Here is a 21,410-nt window from a genome sequence, read left to right as displayed (position 1 = left end):
AGGGAGAAGAACGGATAGTGAGGGCATAAGACACCAGAAGCTGGGACCGCCGAACAGAAAGGGGTGGGATCCCAGGTTCAACCAGGAGACTATCAACAGGGCTAGTAGGGAAGGCACCGGTGGCCAAACGGATACCACGATGGTGGACTGGATCCAGCACGTGCAGTGTGGAAGGAGCAGCTGAACCATAAACTTGACAACCATAGTCCAAACGAGACAGAACTAGAGCACGATAAAGACGGAGGAGGAGAGAACGGTCCGCACCCCAAGAGGAGTGGGCAAGGAAGCGAAGGACATTGAGTTTACGTAAACATCCTACCTTCAGGAGTCTGATATGGGGCAACCAAGTGAGCTTGTTGTCGAAAAGAAGACCCAGGAAACGAAACTGTGAAACCACAGGCAATCGTTGTGCAGCGAGATAGAGCTCTGGATCAGGGTGGACCGTAGTACGGCGACAGAAGTGGACCACCCGCGATTTTAAAGGAGAGAATTGAAACCCGTGTGAGAGGGTCCATGCAGAGGCACGCCGTATAGCCACCTGGAGCTGCCGTTCTGCAGATGCCATCGAGGAGGAACTAACCCAAATGCAGAAATCATCCACATACAGGGCAGGGGCGACCAAGGGACCGACAGAGGCCACAAGTCCATTGATAGCAATGAGGAAAAGAAGGACGCTCAAGACAGAACCCTGTGGGATGCCCGTCTCCTGGGTCCGTGGAGAACTAAAAGCAGTACCAACTCTAACTCGGAATGACCGATGGATCAGGAACTGGCGGATAAAATTCGGGAGTGGGCCCCGAAGACCCCACTGATGAAGGGTTAGTAAGATGTGATAGCGCCAGGCCGTGTCATAGGCCTTGCGAAGGTCAAAAAACACTGCAACCAAATGGCGGCGCTGGGAAAAAGCCTGCCGAACTGCGGATTCCAAGCGAAGTAAATGATCGATTGGAGATCGTCCCTCTCGAAAGCCACACTGGTAAGGGGACAATAGATCCCGAGATTCGAGGACCCAAGTGAGCCGACGGGCTACCATCCGTTCAAGTAACTTACAAACAACATTGGTCAAACTAATTGGCCGATAGCTGTCAACAGATAGGGGGTTCTTACCAGGCTTAAGGACAGGAACCACAATGCTATCCCTCCACTGAGAAGGGAAGTCACCCTGGAGCCAGATACGGTTAAACACCCGAAGAAGATGTTGCCGTTGTGGAGCACTGAGATGTTGAAGCAGTTGGTTATGAATGGAATCTGGGCCAGGGGCCGTATCATGAGAAGAAGATAGAGCAGAAAGAAATTCCCATTCAGTAAAAGGTGCGTTATAAGATTCTGACTCACAAGTGGTGAAACATAAGGTGAGAGCTTCAGCCTGCTGTTTGTGATGAAGGAAAGCAGCGGGATAGGAGGCTGACGCCAATGCCACTGCAAAATGGGTCGCAAGATGTTCGGCGATAACTAATGGGTCCGTACAAATGCCATCTGGGAGGTGAAGGCCTGGTAGGGTGGACTGCCGATGGCAACCTTGGAGAGAACGAAGTGTAGCCCATACCCGTGACAGAGGGACAGTGGAACCAAGGGAAGAAACGAATCGTTCCCAACATATCCGCTTGCTCTGTTTGATTAAATAACGGGCTTTAGCGCGAAGGCGTTTAAAAGTAGTAAGGCTGGCTACAGATGGGTGCCTCTTGAAGTGTTGCAAAGCTCGACGGCGGTCACGGATGGCAATGGCAATGGCCGGACTCCACCACGGGACTTGCCGGTGACGAAATAGTCCAGATGAGCGCGGGACAGCAACGTTAGCAGCGCGAACAATCGCGTCAGACACGTCACGTAGGACGTCATCAATACAACCCGACAAAGAGGGAGAAAACTCGACCTGTGCAGTGTATAGAGGCCAATCGGCGCGGTGGAAAGACCAACGAGGTAACCTGTCCATCGGGGAGCGCGAAGGGAGCGTGAGAATCAACGGGAAATGGTCACTATCACAAAGGTCGTCGTGTGGCGACCAGTGTAATGAAGGGAGGAGAGAGGGAGAAGAAAGAGAAAGATCAATGGCAGAAAAGGTACCATGACCAGCACTGAAATGAGTAGGGGAGCCATCATTAAGAAGGCACAGGTCGTGGTCTGCAATAAATTGGTCTATAAGAAGACCTCGTCTAGATGGAAAGGCACTGCCCCACAAAGGATGATGAGCATTAAAATCCCCAAGGAGGAGGAAGGGAGGAGGAAGTTGCTGAAGAAGGGTGGTTAAGGCAGCAGGTGTAAGAGCCCTGTCAGGAGGGAGATAAAGATTGCAAACGGTGACTGCAGAGTCTAAGTGGACCCTAACAGCAACCGCTTCCAATGTAGTTTGGAGAGGAATCCACGTTCAAGCAATGTCGGTACGGACCAACGTACAAACGCCACCAGAAGCCCGCAAGGGTCCGACCCGATTGCGACAGAAAACACGGAACCCACGGAGGGTCGGTGAGTGAGCATCAGTAAAATGTGATTCCTGGAGAACCACACAAGCTGCAGAGTAGGACGAAAGAAGGGATTTCAATTCCGGAAGGTGTCGATAGTAGCCATTACAATTCCATTGGAGAACCACAGAACGATGGTTTAAATGAGGGCTGAACACGCTAAATCCAGTCATACTGCCGGGTCCCCACCCGTCACAGACAAGGAGGGGGCGACATCCATAAACGACAGGTCAGAATCCAGTTGTGAAGTCTGGGAAGGGACCTCCGGGGACACCAGAGGCTCTTTGTCCCGGGACTTATGTTTCTTCTTCTTTTCAGGCTGAGATCGAGGAGGGCTGTGTGGCATAAAGGAGCCAGCTGCAGCAAGATCAGGAACAGAAAGAGACCGGGCGACCTGGGGGCCGACAGACCGCGGCTCTCGCGGTCGCCGCGCGGCAGCAGACCTTTGACCTGGAAGGTGCCGGGAAGGGGCATCCCGGGAGAGGCGCCCTTGACCGGCAGACGCCGAAGGAGTGGGACACTTCTCCGGCTGGGGAGGGGGAGCAGCACCCAGAGGAGAAGGTGTGGGAGCCGCAGGGGAGGGGGGGAGGAGTGGGGTCCGGGATGGGGGTAAGGAAGGGGGGGGAAGGGTGGAAGATGTAACCAAGGCGTAACTTGATGTCATAGACACAGGGTGCAGTCGTGCATATTTCTTACGGGCCTCTGTGTAGCTTAAACGATCGAGGGACTTATACTCTTGGATCTTTTTTTCTTTCTTATAAACTGGGCAATCTGGTGAACGTGGAGAATGACTACCACGACAATTTACACATACAGGAGGGGGAACACAGGGACTCCCCTCATGGAGTGGACGTCCACAGTCACCACAGAGAGGGTCCTGGGAACAGCGAGAAGACATGTGGCCAAAACGCAAGCACTTAAAACACCGCATAGGAGGTGGGATGTACGGCTTCACATCACAGCGATAGACCATAATCTTAACTTTCTCAGGAAGGGTATCCCCTTCAAAGGCCAGGATAAAGGCACCAGTATCAATACGGTTATCTTTAGGACCCTTCTGAACACGCCGAACAAAGTGAACACCCCGCCGTGCGAGATTGTCCCGAAGTTCCTCATCAGTTTGAAGGATGAGGTCCCTGTGGAAAATCACACCTTGTACCATATTTAGAGACTGGTGAGGGGTAATAGACACAGGAATTGTGCCAAGATGGGTACAGGCACGAAGGGCCGCAGATTGGGCAGCTGAAGTAGTTTTAATCAGCAACGAACCCGACCGCATCTTGCTCAGGGAGTCCACTTCGCCAAACTTGTCTTCAATGTGTTCCACAAAGAATAAAGGCTTGACACTGGTGAAAGTATCTCCATCAGTCCTGGTGCAAACTAGATAACGGGGGAAAGGTTTTGCCCCTAGACGACGGGCCTGACCCTCTTCCCAGGGGGTAGTCATGGAAGGGAAGGCCGAAGGGGCAAGAGAAGCAGCACTTGAGGGATCAGTACCACGCAGAGAGACGGCCGCAGAACGGCCAGAGTTTTGGACCCTTATGCGTTTCATCTGCATAGCGTCCGCCCTGATACCACCCACTCTGATCAGGGGCTCTCCTCACGGGCGCCACCCAGCCACAGCAAGGGCCGTCTGGCACGGCGGCCATTGCCGGGAGTTCCGATGCTCCAGGATGACGAGCAACCACTCCAAGGCATGCATGAGGTGGTCACAGCTCAGGTATCAGAAGTGTGATCCCTGTGTGTTCAGGGGGCTCAACCAAAAGGGTACATAGCGACCCCACCACACGGGCTGGCTACCGTGCTGGCTATGCACCCTAGCATCAGACCACGACGTGAAAGAAAAGGTGGAATGTACTAGGAGGGCGCACGTCGGAGACACTAGGTAAGGTGCTCTTCCCCAAATGGCTCACACTACGGAAGAGAAATTTTGGAATGGAGGTCAAACCCCAGAGGGGGACCAAGGAAGGCCAAAAGGAGGAGATAAGTACGCAACAAAGCCAGAGAGTAAAACCAACAGAACCAGGAGGATAGCGGGGCCAACATAAGCAAGGACACCAAGAGAGGGAGAGGAGAGGGCGAGGGGAAAGGAGCATGGAGGGGAAAGGAGGGGAAGGAAAAGGAAATGCAGCCCGGGAGAGAAAGAAGGCTGCAATGGCTCGGGGCCCCGTGCTCGCCACGCACGTATCCACAAAAGAGATGTGGACCCCCTGGGGGGGCCTGTACGGACCAACGTACAAACGCCACCAGAAGCCCGCAGGGGTCCGACCCGATTTCGACAGAAAACACGGAACCCACGGAGGGTCGGTGAGTGAGCATCAGTAAAATGAGATTCCTGGAGAACCACACAAGCTGCAGAGTAGGACGAAAGAAGTGATTTCAATTCCGGAAGGTGACGATAGTATACATTACAATTCCATTGGAGAACCACAGAACGATGGTCTAAATGGGGGCTGAACACGCTAAATCCAGTCATACCGCCGGGTCCCCACCCGTCACCGACAGGGAGAGGGACATCCATGAACGACAGGTCAGAATACGGTTGTGAAGACGGGGAGGGACCTCCGGTGACACCAGAGGCTCTTTGTCCCAGGACTTATGTTTCTTCTTCTTTTCAGGCTGAGATCGAGGAGGGCTGAGTGGCATAAAGGAGCCAGCTGCAGCAAGATCAGGAACAGAAAGAGACCGGGCGACCTGGGGGCCGACAGACCGCGGCTCTCGCGGTCGCCGCGCGGCAGCAGACCTTTGACCTGGAAGGTGCCGGGAAGGGGCATCCCGGGAGAGGCGCCCTTGACCAGCAGACGCCGAAGGAGTGGGACACTTCCCCAGCTGGGGAGGGGGAGCAGCGCCCAGAGGAGGTTTGGGAGCCGCAGGGGGGGGGGGGAGGAGAGGGATCCGGGATGGGGTAAGGAAGGGGGAGGAAGGGGTGCAGATGTAACTAAGGCGTAACTAGATGTCATGGACACAGGGTGAAGTCTTGTATATTTCTTACGGGCCTCTGTGTAGGTTAAATGATCGAGGGACTTATACTCCTGTATCTTTTTTTCCTTCTTATATACTGGGCAATCTGCTGAACGTGGAGAATGACTACCATGACAATTTACACACTCAGGAGGGGGAACACAGGGACTCCCCTCATGGAGTGGACGTCCACAGTCACCACAGAGAGGGGGCCTGTGAACAGTGGGAAGACATGTGTCCAAAACGCAAGCACTTAAAACACCTCATAGGAGGTGGGATGTATGGCTTCACATCACAGCGATAGACCATAATCTTAACTTTCTCAGGGAGGGTATCCCCTTCAAAGGCCAGGATAAAGGCACCAGTATCAATACGATTGTCTTTAGGACCCTTCTGAACATGCCGAACAAAGTGAACACCCCACCGTCCGAGATTGTCCCGAAGTTCCTCATCAGTTTGAAGGATGAGGTCCTTGTGAAAAACCACACCTTGTACCATATTTAGAGACTGGTGGGGGGTAATGGACACAGGAATTGTGCCAAGATGGGTACAGGCACGAAGGGCCGCAGATTGGACAGCTGAAGCAGTTTTTATCAGCAACGAACCCGACCGCATCTTGCTCAGGGAGTCCACTTCGCCAAACTTGTCTTCAATGTGTTCCACAAAGAATAAAGGTCTGGTATTGGTGAAAGTATCTCCATCAGTCCTGGTGCAAACTAGATAACGGGGGAAAGGTTTTGCCCCTAGACGACGGGCCTGACCCTCTTCCCAGGGGGTAGTCATGGAAGGGAAGGCCGAAGGGGCAAGAGAAGCAGCACTTGAGGAATCAGTTCCACGCAGAGAGACGGCCGCAGAAGAACGGCCAGAGTTCTGGACCCGTATGCGTTTCATTTGCATAGCGTCCGCCCTGATACCACCCACTCCTATCAGGGGCTCTCCTCACGGGCGCCACCCAGCCACAGCAAGGGCCGTCTGGCACGGCGGCCATTGCCGGGAGTTCCGATGCTCCAGAATGACGAGCAACCACTCCAAGGCATGCATGAGGTGGTCACAGCTCAGGTATCAGAAGTGTGTTCAGGGGGCTCAACCAAATGGGTACATAGCGACCCCACCACACGGGCTGGCTACCGTGCTGGCTATGCACCCTAGTATCAGACAACTATGTGAAAGAAAAGGTGGAATGTACTAGGAGGGCGCACGTCGGAGACACTAGGTAAGGTGCTCTTCCCCAGATGGCTCACACTACGGAGGAGAAATTTTGTAATGGAGGTCAAACCCCAGAGAGGGAACAAGGAATGCCAAAAGGAGGAGATGATTATGCAACAAAGCCGAATTGGAAAACCAACAGAACCAGGAGGATAGTGGGGGCCAACATAAGCAAGGACACCAAGAGAGGGAGAGGAGAGGGCGAGAGGAACGGGGAAAGGAGCAAGAAGGGGAAAGGAGGGGAAGGGAAAGGAAATGCAGCCCTGGAGAGAAAGAAGGCTGCAATGGCTCGGGGCCCCGTGCTCGCCACGCACGTAGCCACAAAAGAGTTGTGGACCCCCTGGGGAGGTATCCTGTGGTAATCCAGTGGAACTATTTGGGGGTTGGCGAATACCTGAAGAACGTTTACTGCCAGAACCTGTAGTCCCCACAGTGAAGCAAGGAAGAGGTAATGTTACGGTAATGGTAGCGTTTCTCATGGGCAGGATGTGCTCCTCTTATTGCGCTTAAGAAAATGCTATATACGGAAGGATATGAACACATTTTACAGACTTGCGTACTGCGTAGAGTAGAGGAACAGTTCGGAGAAGATGACTGTATAGCACGACACTGCATGCTGTCTTAAATCTGTGAGGTAACGAATCACGACCCGAACCCAACGGAACACCTTTGGTATGAGTGAGATCGTGACTGCAGTTCCTTCACATACACTCAGACACTTAAAAAAGTGCTGTCATGAAGGTGAAGGGTGGATACACCTCTATATTAATGACCACTAATAGGTGTCCCGATACATTTGATCAGACAGTAACTCAGAAATATCAGATCGAGCCCTATATGTTATGGCTATCTCTGTTAACTTTCCATGAGATTCTATTTCTGCAGGACGAAGTTTAAAATACCCCTCAGCAAAAACTTAATTCAGTTTGCATTGGGCGCAGGCGACAATGATTATTTCGCTAACTTTTTTTCCACTCAAGGTATTTAGTAGTACTCAAGGTATTTAGTAGTACAACGGTGTCAAATTTCGGATACGGTTTTATTATAAACTGAAGTTTTCCAGGTTACCGTATGATACGTTACTTTGACATATTTTGACTGCCCTTAGCCCGGATACTAATAAAACATCACGAGATTTAGTGCAGTGATTAAGTCATGACTCTTGTTCAGAAGGAAGGCGGTTAAAATCTTAGTCAGATCATCTAGATTTAGGTTTTCCGTGATCCCCTCTTGTTCACGTAAGCCGAATAGCTGGGTGGCTCGTTTGAATAGGACACGGCCGATTTCATTCCCACACTCCTCTGCGACACAAACTTGCATTTTGTCTGTCTGGTGTCGTCGCTAGAAAGGTAAAACCAAACAGTCCGTTTTTATTATGCGAGAACTTCCCGGAAACCTTAATTTTGGAGATGACTACGTAGGACTTAAGAATTTTACATGTCGTAGACATTTAGGTCATTACTCAGTATCAGTAATCACGGACTGGATAAGAATGGGGGGAGAAAATGACTGCAGCCTTTGAAAGGGACAATCCCGGTGTTCGGACTATCAGTTGAAAGATTCTACACAAGACATGGTTCTTCCAGTATATTATTGCAACTGTCTTTTTATATTCGCCAATTTCAATTTCACGTTTCTAATACATACTCTTACGCTGTACATAGTTGCAGATGCGAGTCTCCGAGGATATAAAAAGCTATTGATATGAATGGATATAAAAAGTCCGTGATCTTCATTTGACTTTCACCCCGATAACTGCGTAGAGTTGCGACACGCTGACACTGATACACCAAGCGAGACGATAATATTCACGGCCTCGCGTAATCCTGCTCTCGCAACTAACTTACACGTCTGCTGTTTGCTACATTTGTTCTAGCGCGCTCGTAACTCGCTTCGCGATAGCACCAATATAGAAAACATACTGTCGCGAACATTCCAGCGCATGGCCTTCTAGGAACAGAGAAAGTATTATCTTCGACAAGAAGTTAGCTATTTGACTCCAGTGGCTTAGAGTACATGGATGGTTAACATAGTTTCCTATTATATGACTTGTGGAAAAAATTCGCAGGAATGAGTATTATCATCTCTACAAATATTTAGATCAATTCTAGTACAACACAAACCTTTTTGATGAAAAATTATTTATTAATAAAGAACAAAGAAATTATAATTGCTCCTTTCTGCTTTATTGTCTTAAATTCTGAGACAGCAACTAATGAAGAGGACAGGCGAGGATGAAAAACCAAGTAAAAAATACACAGGGTACAACATAAGTAAGGTAGAAATGGGACACCAGCCGAGAATCTTTTTCTGGCGAGGAACTCTCCTAAAACTTGAGCTATCCAGAAACGTCTCATGTCCCAGTTCATAACTTCAGTATTTTAATCTCTTCTATTTCGTCTCCGAAACCTCGTAGAGGAACTCTGAAGTGGGCCTCAAGTCGAGCCTGTATAGCTGAAATCGCAGAACTAAAGCCAAAGTGAAGATTAAGTGGGCTAGTTAATGCAGTGTTGTTAAAACATGCTGCAAGAAGGATACTTCTTTTGGGTAGGTTTTTTTTTTTTTAACTGCTGATTGCGAACCATTACGAGGCAGACTGATCATTGCCGACACTTTCAAACTCAGTCACCTTCGACCGATACCTGAATAAGACATTTGTCAGTATTAATAATTTTACGAAAGGATAAAGGAGAAGAAAATTTAATTGTGATGAGGGACTGGAATTCTATAGTATGAAAAGGACGAGAAGTAAAAAATAGTAGGAAAATATGGACCTGGGGACAGGAATGAAAAGCGAAACAGACTGGTAGAATTTTGATCAGAGCAGAATTTAAACATTGCTAAGATGTTGTATACGTGAAAGACGTATGGAGACACTGGAAGGTTTCATACTGATTACATAAAGGTAAGATAGAGTTCAGAACCAGATTTTAAAGTGTAAGGAATTTTCAGCAGCAGATGTGGACTACCACACATTATTGGTAGATTTATGAACTGTAGATTAAAATTGAAGAAACAAAGAAAAGGGTACGTAGTTAAGGCGACAGGCTTTGGATACATTTAAGAAACCAGAGGTTTCTGAGGGTCTCGAAGGAAACATTTAGTAACGACTGACAACCGTAGGAAAGGAATACAGTACAAGAAGAATGGGTAGCTTTCAGAGATTAAATAAGGAGGACAGCAGGTGATAAAATAGCTAAAAAGAAGACAAGGCTAGTATAAATCCTTGAAAAACTCTGATATTTAATTTAACTGACGAAAGGAGAAATTATAAAAACGCAGAAAGTGAAGCAGGAGAAAGGGAATAGAGAACTCTAAAACATGAGAGACAGTATGTGCAAAATTGCTACAGGACAAAATAGATCCTTGTATAACTAGGGGAAAATGTCGATACCATCAATAGGAAAATTAAGGTGGTCTTTGGAGGCAAGAGGAGCAGTTGCATGAATATTTAGAATCCAGATGGTAACCCAGTGGTAAGCAAAGACAGGAAAGGTGGAAGGAATATCTAGGAGTTATACAAGAAAATTGAACATTAAGTCAATGTTACGGTAAGGGAAGTAGATGCATACGAGATGGGAGATATGATACTGCAAGAAAACTTTGACACCACTGGAAGACAAAAGCCGAAACAAAGCTCCAGGTGTAGTCCACATACCCTCAGAACTATTCTTATACTTCGAAGAGCTAGCCATAACAAAACTTTTCCACCTGGTGTGCTAGATTTAGGAGACCGGGGAAATACCCTCAGATTTTAAGAAGAATGTAGCAATTCCAATTCTAGAGGAGTTACTGAGGGGTGTGACGATTATCCAACTCTGAATCGTAAAATACTGACATGAGTGACTTACAGAAGAATGGAAAACTGGTAGAAACCGACCTCCGGAAACTCAGTTTCGGTTGCGGAGAAATGTAGGAACACGCGAGGCAATTTTGGCCCTACGACTTCTCCTAGAAGACTGTTTGAGGAAAGGCAGATCTACATATACACTCCTGGAAATGGAAAAAAGAACACATTGACACCGGTGTGTCAGACCCACCATACTTGCTCCGGACACTGCGAGAGGGCTGTACAAGCAATGATCACACGCACGGCACAGCGGACACACCAGGAACCGCGGTGTTGGCCGTCGAATGGCGCTAGCTGCGCAGCATTTGTGCACCGCCGCCGTCAGTGTCAGCCAGTTTGCCGTGGCATACGGAGCTCCATCGCAGTCTTTAACACTGGTAGCATGCCGCGACAGCGTGGACGTGAACCGTATGTGCAGTTGACGGGCTTTGAGCGAGGGCGTATAGTGGGCATGCGGGAGGCCGGGTGGACGTACCGCCGAATTGCTCAACACGTGGGGCGTGAGGTCTCCACAGTACATCGATGTTGTCGCCAGTGGTCGGCGGAAGGTGCACGTGCCCGTCGACCTGGGACCGGACCGCAGCGACGCACGGATGCACGCCAAGACAGTAGGATCCTACGCAGTGCCGTAGGGGACCGCACCGCTACTTCCCAGCAAATTAGGGACACTGTTGCTCCTGGGGTATCGGCGAGGACCATTCGCAACCGTCTCCATGAAGCTGGGCTACGGTCCCGCACACCGTTAGGCCGTCTTCCGCTCAAGCCCCAACATCGTGCAGCCCGCCTCCAGTGGTGTCGCGATAGGCGTGAATGGAGGGACGAATGGAGACGTGTCGTCTTCAGCGATGAGAGTCGCTTCTGCCTTGGTGCCAATGATGGTCGTATGCGTGTTTGGCGCCGTGCAGGTGAGCGCCACAATCAGGACTGCATACGACCGAGGCACACAGGGCCAACACCCGGCATCATGGTGTGGGGAGCGATCTCTTACACTGGCCGTACACCACTGGTGATCGTCGAGGGGACACTGAATAGTGCACGGTACATCCAAACCGTCATCGAACCCATCGTTCTACCATTCCTAGACCGGCAAGGGAACTTGCTGTTCCAACAGGACAATGCACGTCCGCATGTATCCCATGCCACCCAACGTGCTCTAGAAGGTGTAAGTCAACTACCCTGGCCAGCAAGATCTCCGGATCTGTCCCCCATTGAGCATGTTTGGGACCGGATGAAGCGTCGTCTCACGCGGTCTGCACGTCCAGCACGAACGCTGGTCCAACTGAGGCGCCAGGTGGAAATGGCATGGCAAGCCGTTCCACAGGACTACATCCAGCATCTCTACGATCGTCTCCATGGGAGAATAGCAGCCTGCATTGCTGCGAAAGGTGGATATACACTGTACTAGTGCCGACATTGTGCATGCTCTGTTGCCTGTGTATGTGCCTGTGGTTCTGTCAGTGTGATCATGTGATGTATCTGACCCCAGGAATGTGTCAATAAAGTTTCCCCTTCCTGGGACAATGAATTCACGGTGTTCTTATTTCAATTTCCAGGAGTGTATATCATTTGTAGAGAAATCTTTTGACAATGTTGACTGGAACACTGTCTTTGAAATTCTAAAAGTAGCAGTGGTAAAATACAGGGACTAAAAGGCTGTTTACAACTTTTACACAAAGCAGACGGCAGTTAAAAGAGACTGAGGACATGAGAAGGGAGTGAGCCACGTTTGCAGCCTATCCCCAATTTTATTAAATTGGTACATTGAGCAATCAGTAAAGAAAAATTTGGAGAACGAATTAAAGTTCAGGGAGAATATATAAGATCTTTGATGTTTGTCCATGACATTGTAATTCTGCCAGGGGCAGCAAAGGACTTTGAGGAACAGCTGGAGCGGAATGGACAGTGTCTTGAAAGGAGGCTGTAACACGAACATTAACTAAAGCAAAACAAGGTTAATAGAATGTAGCAGAATTAAATCAGACGATGCTGAGAGAATTAGATTAGGAAAAGAGACACTAAGAGAAGTATGAAAGTTTTGCTGTTTGAGCAGTGAATAACTAATGACGCCGAAGTTGAGAGAATATAAAATGTAGACTGACAATGACAAAAGATGGCTTTCTAAAAATGAGAAGTGTTACGATGTCTTTTCTAAAAGTATGTAGTATACCCTTATACGGTAGTGAAAGGTGGTCGGTAAGCAGATGGGACGATAAGAAAATAGACTGCTTTGAAATTCGATGCTACAGAAGAATGCTGAAAATTAGATGGATAGATCTCCGAACTAATGAGGGGGTACCGAATAGGAGGGAAAAAAAATTTGCGGCACAAATTGACTGTAAGAAAGGATAAGTTAATAGGACACATTCTGAGACATCAAAAGATTACACATTTAGTATTGGAGGGAAATGGGGGGAGGGGAAAGATAAAATTGTAGAGGTAGCTCAAGAGACGAATACAATGAACATGTTCCAATTGGTGTAGGTTGCAGTAATATTCGGCTATGAAGAGAAATGCACAGGATGGAGTAGCTTGGAGAGCTGCATCAAACTCTTCTTCGGAATGAAGACGACGAACAAGACGTGACGACGACAAATTAGATTATCCATCTTATTTGTTTACGTCTTACTTATCTGAACCTACTTAGAGGTGTAAGAAACACTCATTTCTCTGTTGCAAATAACCGTAATTTTACCCAACTTCGGAAGCTGGTTGATTTTGTTTTACTTCTTTAGCCGTTTTCGCCATCCCTTTGGGAGCGTGATACCAGATGGAGCCACTCGTGCCCCTGCCGCTTCCTTCTCCAAGGCGTTATCCCATTGTAACATGGTCGACAACTAAAATTTCTCTGCTATTCACGAATAACGTCACGTATGTCAGTTACCTGAAGGTGTAAAATCTATATTTAAACATGTAAGTGTTGGTTTTCTGAGGTGGAGACGGGAATCACGCCGACATTCGACCGTATGGTCAAGGAAAACTGCCAGTACCCATACCTGTGTAGAACAGTACAGTGTGAGTGAGTGAGTAGGTAGGTAGGTAGGTAGGTAGGTAGGTAGGTAGGATTCTACACGTTGCCTGCACCACAATTTGCGCTCGGAAGTTACTCGTACAGCGAAAGTCTCCTCAAATTAATTCCATTATTCTCTGAGAAATATTCACTGAAGTTTTCTGCTCGAGGTCATTACATTGTTCGTATTTTTGTAGAGACTTCCTGTCGACATTCAATTCATACTAGCATCCTCTTTCTTCACCATATTATTTTAGTACCTTGCAATATTTCTCTGTTATTATAGCCTTTTCCTGCAAGTACGGGACACACTGCGGACACGTTAACTACTACTTTCGATAAAAAATGCATTTTTTTCAGCCATAATATCAGTTTACTATTACGAAAACTGTCAGTTTCGTCATAGCTTTGCAAAGGACTAGCGCTTGTGTGCCATTTATAGCTCCACCAGATGATCAGCGACTGAAACAACTCAACAGATGAAGTTTCCAAGTAGGCCTTACAACGTACACTCTAAGTTAAGAAAGAAGACGCACCACGAAGAAATTACCATAATAGGACAGAAATCTATAGATGTGATGTACATATTCAAACAAATGATCACAATTTCAGAAAAATTGGACGATTTATTCAAGAGAAACAGTTTCACAAATTGATCCAGTCTATAACGTTGGTCCACTTCTGGCCCTCCTGCAAGCGGTTTTTCGGCTTGGCATTCAGTGACAGTTGTTAGGTGCCATCCTGAGGGATGTCGTGCCAAATTCTGTCCAACATGCGGGTAAGATTGTCGAAACCCGAGCTGGCTGGAGAGTCCTGCCCATAATGCTCCAAACGCTTTGTTGGGAAGAGATCCAGCGACCTTGTTGGCCAAGGCAGCGCTTGGCAAGCACGGATACAGGTGGTAGAAACTCCCGCCGTGTGCGGATGGGCATTATCTTGCGGAAATGTAAGCCCAGGATGGCTTGCCATGAGGAGCAACAAAACGGGGCGTAGAACATCATCGACGTACTACTGTACTGTAAGGGCGCCGTAGTGTATTAAAATTATATATAGTCAACACAATGAAAACTGCGCAGATCGACAATGAAGTCTCACAGACATGTGGTAAGTCGTTACAAGGTGCAACATTGTCGCGAACGAATACCGTTATCCAGGACGTTTATCATTTTTTAAAAATTATAGTCAATGATCACAAAGTGCCGTTAGACTGTTTCGAGTCATATCACCATATTCAGACAAAAAATGTTTGTAAAAGCATTTCCGGGTAATGCTTAGTTAGCGGTTATCTCCTTTCGCATATGTAAAGTTATTGTCTTGTTGGTTCGTATAGCTGTCTGGTCCCTATACATGCTACATTTTCACTGCTGACGTGATACAAGTGGTATTCTGACAACTTAACATACGTATTGGAGTGCTAAGGAGATTTCAAGCAGTACTGCAGGCGTAAATTCTTCGTTGTTTGGTCTGCAAGTCAGCAGGGACAGGCCAGAGAACTTGTTGAAGGTTCTCCACAGCTTCATGACCCAACACAAGGACTTTCGAGATTCAGGGAGGGAGGGACGAAGGGAGATAAACCAACTAAGCGGTACTCTGCAATGCTTTTAGAAGTAATATTTTTCGTCTGAAGGTGGTAATTATGCAGCGAAATCTATAGTCTGACGACACTGCGATCAGTGACTGGAATTACTGAAATTTCCTTAAGTTGTTTTATTTAGTATGTTATGGACGATTAGATGGGCAGAAAAAATAAACAGAGTAATCATGGCCTAGAGTTATTTTGGTGAACTAAAATGAGTTTTCAAAATGAAGGTTCCGATGTGTATGAATTAGAAAGTTTACAATGAGTGTGTATTACCAATTTTCACTTGCTACAGTGAGACATGGATTGTGAATGTGAAAAGCATTTATTCGCAAACTTATCGACTGCAGACGGACCAAGGAAGTTCTCTGCTGCATATCGATAGAGAAAGATCAAGACCGCGTAATGGGTGATGGACAGGTGACAGAACACTTAAGAGCAACGTGAATGCATTCAGCTCAAGACTAATTCGAGAAAAAATTCTAGGAAAGGTATTGTTATCCATCAGAGAATGTCATGATGAGTCAATGGTGAAATTCGTCTTATTTCCGAATATGTGAGTTAAAGCCGGAAGAGTGCCATTGTGATTTACGTCCCTGGTCCTTAATGTGGGTGAAATGCAAGATGTTCAGTGCTACTGTCAATTCCTCTGCCACTGGAGACAAAATCTGCGGACGGATCCATCGTGAGCGTTGCGCCCCCTTGCTGACCTCGTGTGTAATAACGAATATTCTTCGAGTTTATACATAAACTGAAGTGCAGAACACACACTTATATTGTTGTGACCTGTTCAGCCGAAATAGGTTATCATCAGAAGCCATCATTTTGGACCTTAAGTGATCTAATTCAGCTGAAACCACTCGCTACAATGAATACAAGTTCCGGGCTGCTTTTTTTTTTAATAAAATTATTTAAATGTTTTCTCTTGGTAACACGACACCTTTGTGTTAAGATAATTCGGGTTCAATTTAACATTAAAATTCCAAACTAGCAAATTTTGTCAGAATTCTACCATCCTGCTAAGAAATAAATCCAGTGGTAGCTAATGGAAGTAATTTTCTTCGCCAGAACGTATCTTGCGAACGGATAAGATGTAGTGCGTGAAGCTATTTTTCATTTTTAGAATGTTATCTGAGAACTGCCATACAGTCACTTATCAGTTTTACGCACTAACGTTACATGTTCTTGTTTCAATGCATTTATCTTGTTTTCTCTTTTTGGCAAATGGACACATGCTTACTCGCTTTTTGCGAAAAAATGTGCTAAAACTGCGCATTCGAAATACGAAGATCTACACCCAAGATGAGAGTCGAACGCACGATCTCCACTGTAAGACCCTGCGCTTCTTCGTCGAGTATTCGGATGCAGGTGGCTAAGATAATCAGAGTGCGCACAAAAATCCTGGTCCCAATTCCCAAGCACTGCTCAATTTCCACAGTAAAGGACGTTAAGGCCCACGGCTACTCATGACGCTGTTTGAGTGAGAATGGTGAGGCTACACACACACACACACACACACAAACCACTGTTGCATAAGAAGTATGAGAACGGAAGACAACCGCCAGATACTAACAGTATCCTGTACACGGGGAAGCCACGACCTTGTCTGGTTTTCGACGCAATCCTTGCCACCCGCGCAATATCACAGATGACAACCTTGCCCGCTTGTTACATGGTGTCATTTGAAAATAATTACGTTCTTTATTCCTCTTTACCTTATTCTACACAAAGCTACTTTCAGAACCCTTTCTCCCTTTCAGCATATTTTACATGGTTGCAAAACTTTTGCATCCGCTTACTTGAAGTTTATAAACTACTTGAGTCTGTATCTGCAGACGTATAACCGAAGGAGCGTCTCATTTGAAAGGTTTCAATTCAATGGATTATAATATGGGTTAAAGAGCTCTTTTTCTGGTCGAATGATCCATCAAGTGGCAACGATTTATACCGTTACGTATTTATGGAAGACACCGAGAACATTAGATGATAACCCGGTAACTTATCGAGAAGCATAAGAAGAGCCTTACTTTGGTGGTTTGTGTAGCTTTCTTACACTATGCTGCGATGGTTTCTAACAAATTCGTACAAACTGTATGGATAATCCCCTACATATGCCACACACAGTCTACGCTAGTATGTACTCTGTTTCTAATGAGGTGCTGAACACAAAGAAAGCGTATCGTCGTTACGAGATAAGACATTTTTCTCGCTATCGTGATACATTAAAAGGCTGCTTTAAACTTGCTACGGTTTCTTGCTCTCGTGTCAGCACAGGCAAATTAGTGCAGATATCTGAAAACAAATGCGGAAACTGATCGGAATGTTTCGTAAAATCATTGTATCGAGTTAACTGACACAGCGCTACATTCTACATTTAGAATGTTAGTAGAGAAAAAAGACAGCACCCATGACAACTAAGTTCTTGAATTGTTAGGCACATTCTTTTAAAAGAACTATTTCATTTATTACTTCTTCTACAAAGTCAATTATTTCGGCAAGATAATTAACACACATTTCACCCAACATGATGACAAACCAGAATTTTGACTGCCATTCGAAGCTCACAATACTGCAGTATTGTTAGGAGTACTACTGACATCCGCGGAACTTTCAATTCGTACTTCAGCGTTAGTTTCTGCAAGAAAAGTAATATTCCTATTACCTTAAGATTTTCTCACATCATCCTCTGAGCATTATTCGGAACAGCCAGTATTTTCCAGCAAGAAAGATAACTTAAGAGGATCTCAGAGGAAGTTACACAATGACTTTAATGACGCCTGTGTTTGCTGTTTAGTGTGACAGTGTTGACATGTCTAAAAGATTTACATTTTTCTGCCAGTCTATTCCTCCCAGGTTTCGGACTTACTGATCAAATATGTAATGCTTTCCCTCAGAAGCCCAGTGCAGCTCCTACTTCAGAAATAGACTGATAAGTATTTGTCGTTTTCAGAACCATTTCCACAGGTTGTTTCCAGATAGAAGTGTTTAAGTTCCTCTTTATAAAAGAGCAAGTTAACTTTTTTGTTGAACACTTTTCTCTGAAACTAAATATTTCACTTTTTGTTCTTAATCAGGACCGTTCCATAACATTATCTCGTATCATTGGAATTCTGATTTCATACCGTTTCAATTATGATAGAGTATTTGCACGATTCTCACCGAATTCATGACATGGGATAGTGCAGTAATCTTGTTTTTCTCTTAGGTTAGTTACTTTAATGTTTCCGTATTTTCAGTTAAAACTGAGGATGGGTCGTGAGTTGGGTTGCCAGGTGTTCGGTTTTTTTACCAAATTGTTCGGTATTTCAGTCCCAGTATGAGTGGCTCGGTATTCTACGAATTCCATTTATTTCTCTATTTATTGATTTGCAAAATCAACATACATGCCTAACATAAATTATCAAACGATACTGGCGGTTTCATGCAGAAGCACCTACGTGGAAAGAATGTCAAATGTATCATTTATGGTCTGGCGCTCGAAATATACTGAGTATCTAAATGGTAAACGCAGAATGACTTATTCGCTGTAATTTTAAGTTTACAACATGTAACGACTCTTATCAAAAAATTAAAGGCAACAAAAATTTGTTTAAATCTATAGCTACCAATAATAAATATAATTTTTAATTTTTATTAATTGTGTTACTGTGCTCACCCTAAGCTCGGTAAATCCTTTCGCCAGGCAATGTTCGGTAATTCTGTCAACTTGATCTGGCAGCCCTAGTCATGAGTAGTGCCTTGAGCGCTGTCAGTAAGAGCTTTCGACAACTTGTTTGTTGTTCTACACGACACAAAATATACGAGATGTTTCGGCACAAGATTAAGGCAGATCATTTTCGAGGACATTAAATAACTGAACTAAGATTCGACATTGCTCGCGCAACGTTCTGTACCGTCTCATTTAATTTGCGACGTCCACTAATTGTCAGCTTTCCGACTACGCTAGGAACATGGAACAGTTAACAACAAAGACCTGATTATAACAATCAGAATAAATTGATTATATTGTTAAATACAGTTTTATATCACCTTTTCTCTTCCTATTCATTGAAGCTTGTCGAGCAGTCTGAATGAATTCCTTGCCAACACATACTACGTGACACGGGAACAGAACCATCGTAGCGTATTGGTATCTGTGTTTCTGTAGCCATCAACAACGGTTCATAAAAAATACTAAAATAAATTTTTTCCAGTATTCTGGATTATGTGGAGTTCCATCTCACAGAATAAAATTATGATACGGTCAGATTAATATACAGAAACTATTTCGAGCGTTGCGAGTCGCACCGTATCAGTTAGCCATGCTGCTCTAAATTTCAATACGAACAACAGTTTAACAGTTTACTGGCAACAGCTATGTACTTCAAGCTAACAATTTAAACAATAAGCCAGTGTTAGCAGCGCATAAGACATCACTCGGCACCATTACGGCAGCAGGCAAATTTGAGCCGTGTTGGAGAGGATGCAACCCTCCTCGCTGACAGTGATTCTTCTTCCACTGAAACAGAACCGAATATCTTACTGCTTTAAACAGAAGAAATCGCACCCTATTGTCAGTTTCCAATTGACAGCGATTCCGACGCATGTGAAGTAATAACAATCCTGATTTCTGTGGTCTCTCCTGACGTTATAACAGCCAGTTTTAGAAATAATTGCCGATTACGTGAACTGTGTCGATGCTTCTGTTTAACAATCTATTTTTATTAATTTTTACCGGCGGCACGACTACCATCATGTTTCAGTCACATTGTATTAAATATTGGCAATAAGCTGTTACGGACTAGGGTATGACTAAACACTTATGGATAAGAAACTGCATGACGGAAAAAATAATGGATATTCGCAAACTGGCCACGACGCTTGCTTATTGATAATGCGATTGATAATTTGTTTATTCAGCATTTCTAGGAAGTGGTTGCAAAAACATTTTAGCGCCATATAATATTAACATCGGCATCGACTACACCGTCAAAATAACTGTGCGAAGCAAGTCACGAAGCAAACATTAAAATCTTCAAATTTGCCTCTTCCCACCACGTTTCGTACAATGCTAACTGTACTATCAACAGGATGTAATTCGAATGTTTGACATAAAATCTAGCGACGACAGACGACGTTTATCTGTAGCTTCTATACCGGAGCAACGCCGGCGGCGATGTTGCAAGAACACGCACGGGGCACGCCGACTTGTGCGTCGCCTATCCCGTAAACATCGCTCGGTTGCGTGACTTGCAGCTGTTTCAGAGCTTGGGCAGCGACACGCTTGCTCCGATACACAAACTTCAGCAGTCTGGTAACTGAAGACACTAGCAGGAAGCACGTACCTGAAGAAACTATGGAAACAGATGCGGCGAGCAGCGCTGTTGCAGGCGCAGGGCCATGAGGCAGGGCAGAACTGAGCATTGGGTGAGCGGCGCGGCGGTCTTAGCACTGCGGCGTGCGCAGCCCCACCGCCCCTTAACACAGCAGCCGTGTCACGTGGTCAGCCGGCTGCCGCCAAGCACGTGCTTCCCCTGCGCCGCCGAACTCCCAGCTGAAGCACTTGCCGCTGCAGCCAGATGCATCAGTTTCGCCTCTCTTTCAAGGGTGTGCTCGGGTTCTGAGCTTTGGAGGGAGGGGGGCACTCAAATTAGTTTCGTGTTAAATAACAAAACATTTTCCAGATTTCACGAGAAACGGTTCTGGGTACATTTGCTGCTTGTCTGTATCCATTACGTTATACATAATCTGATCAGAAGTATTCCGATACCTATTAGAGCAAATTACTGTGGGGTGGATCTACGCTTCGCCTTTAAGGCGTGTTCGACTCTGATGGGGACATTTTCAGTTAGGTGTCTGATTGTCGACTGAGTAACTGCAGCCCGTTCTCCCTCAAGAGCCGAAACTAAAGAACGTAGTGATGTTGTAAGATGGGCTCTGGAGCAAAGTCGACGTTCTAACTCGTGCCAAAGGCGTTCCATAGGGCTCAGGTCGGGACTAAGATGGCCTAGTACATTCAGGTATGTTATTGTCTACACACTATCGCCTCACAGATGCTGCTTTGAGAGGCTGCATTGTCATGGTGATACAAACGTTCATCGTCTGCGAACTATTTCTCTATAGAATGAGATTTTCACTCTGCAGCGGAGTGTGCGCTGATATGAAACTTCTGGCAGAAGTAAAGCTGTGAGGACGGGTCGTGAGTCGTTCTTGGGTAGCTCATTTGGTAGAGCACTTGCCCGCGAAAGGCAAAGGTCCCGAGTTCGATTCTTGGCCCGGCACACAGATCGGCCAGGAAGTTTTATTTCTCTACAGTACGCAGTAGACCATCGAGTGCCGGACGGGATGGCCGAGCGGTTCTAGGCGCTA

General features: G+C 46.1%; 1 protein-coding gene across 1 annotated transcript in view; it reads right to left on the bottom strand.

Annotated features, from left to right (window-relative positions):
* LOC126248432 (uncharacterized) overlaps positions 1–20,543 on the bottom strand; it is a 108,954-nt gene extending 88,411 nt beyond the window's left edge. Inside the window, exon 1 of the mRNA XM_049949404.1 lies at positions 20,387–20,543. The gene's annotated coding sequence lies outside the window, so the exon portion shown is untranslated. The remainder of the gene's footprint in view (positions 1–20,386) is intronic.
* Between the last annotated feature and the right edge of the window lie 867 nt (positions 20,544–21,410).

Source organism: Schistocerca nitens, chromosome 3 (assembly GCF_023898315.1).
Source record: "Schistocerca nitens isolate TAMUIC-IGC-003100 chromosome 3, iqSchNite1.1, whole genome shotgun sequence".
In the NCBI taxonomy this organism is placed as follows: domain Eukaryota; kingdom Metazoa; phylum Arthropoda; class Insecta; order Orthoptera; family Acrididae; genus Schistocerca; species Schistocerca nitens.
The sequence above is the reverse complement of the archived record's forward strand: the minus strand, read 5'-3'. Positions and strand labels throughout refer to the sequence as shown.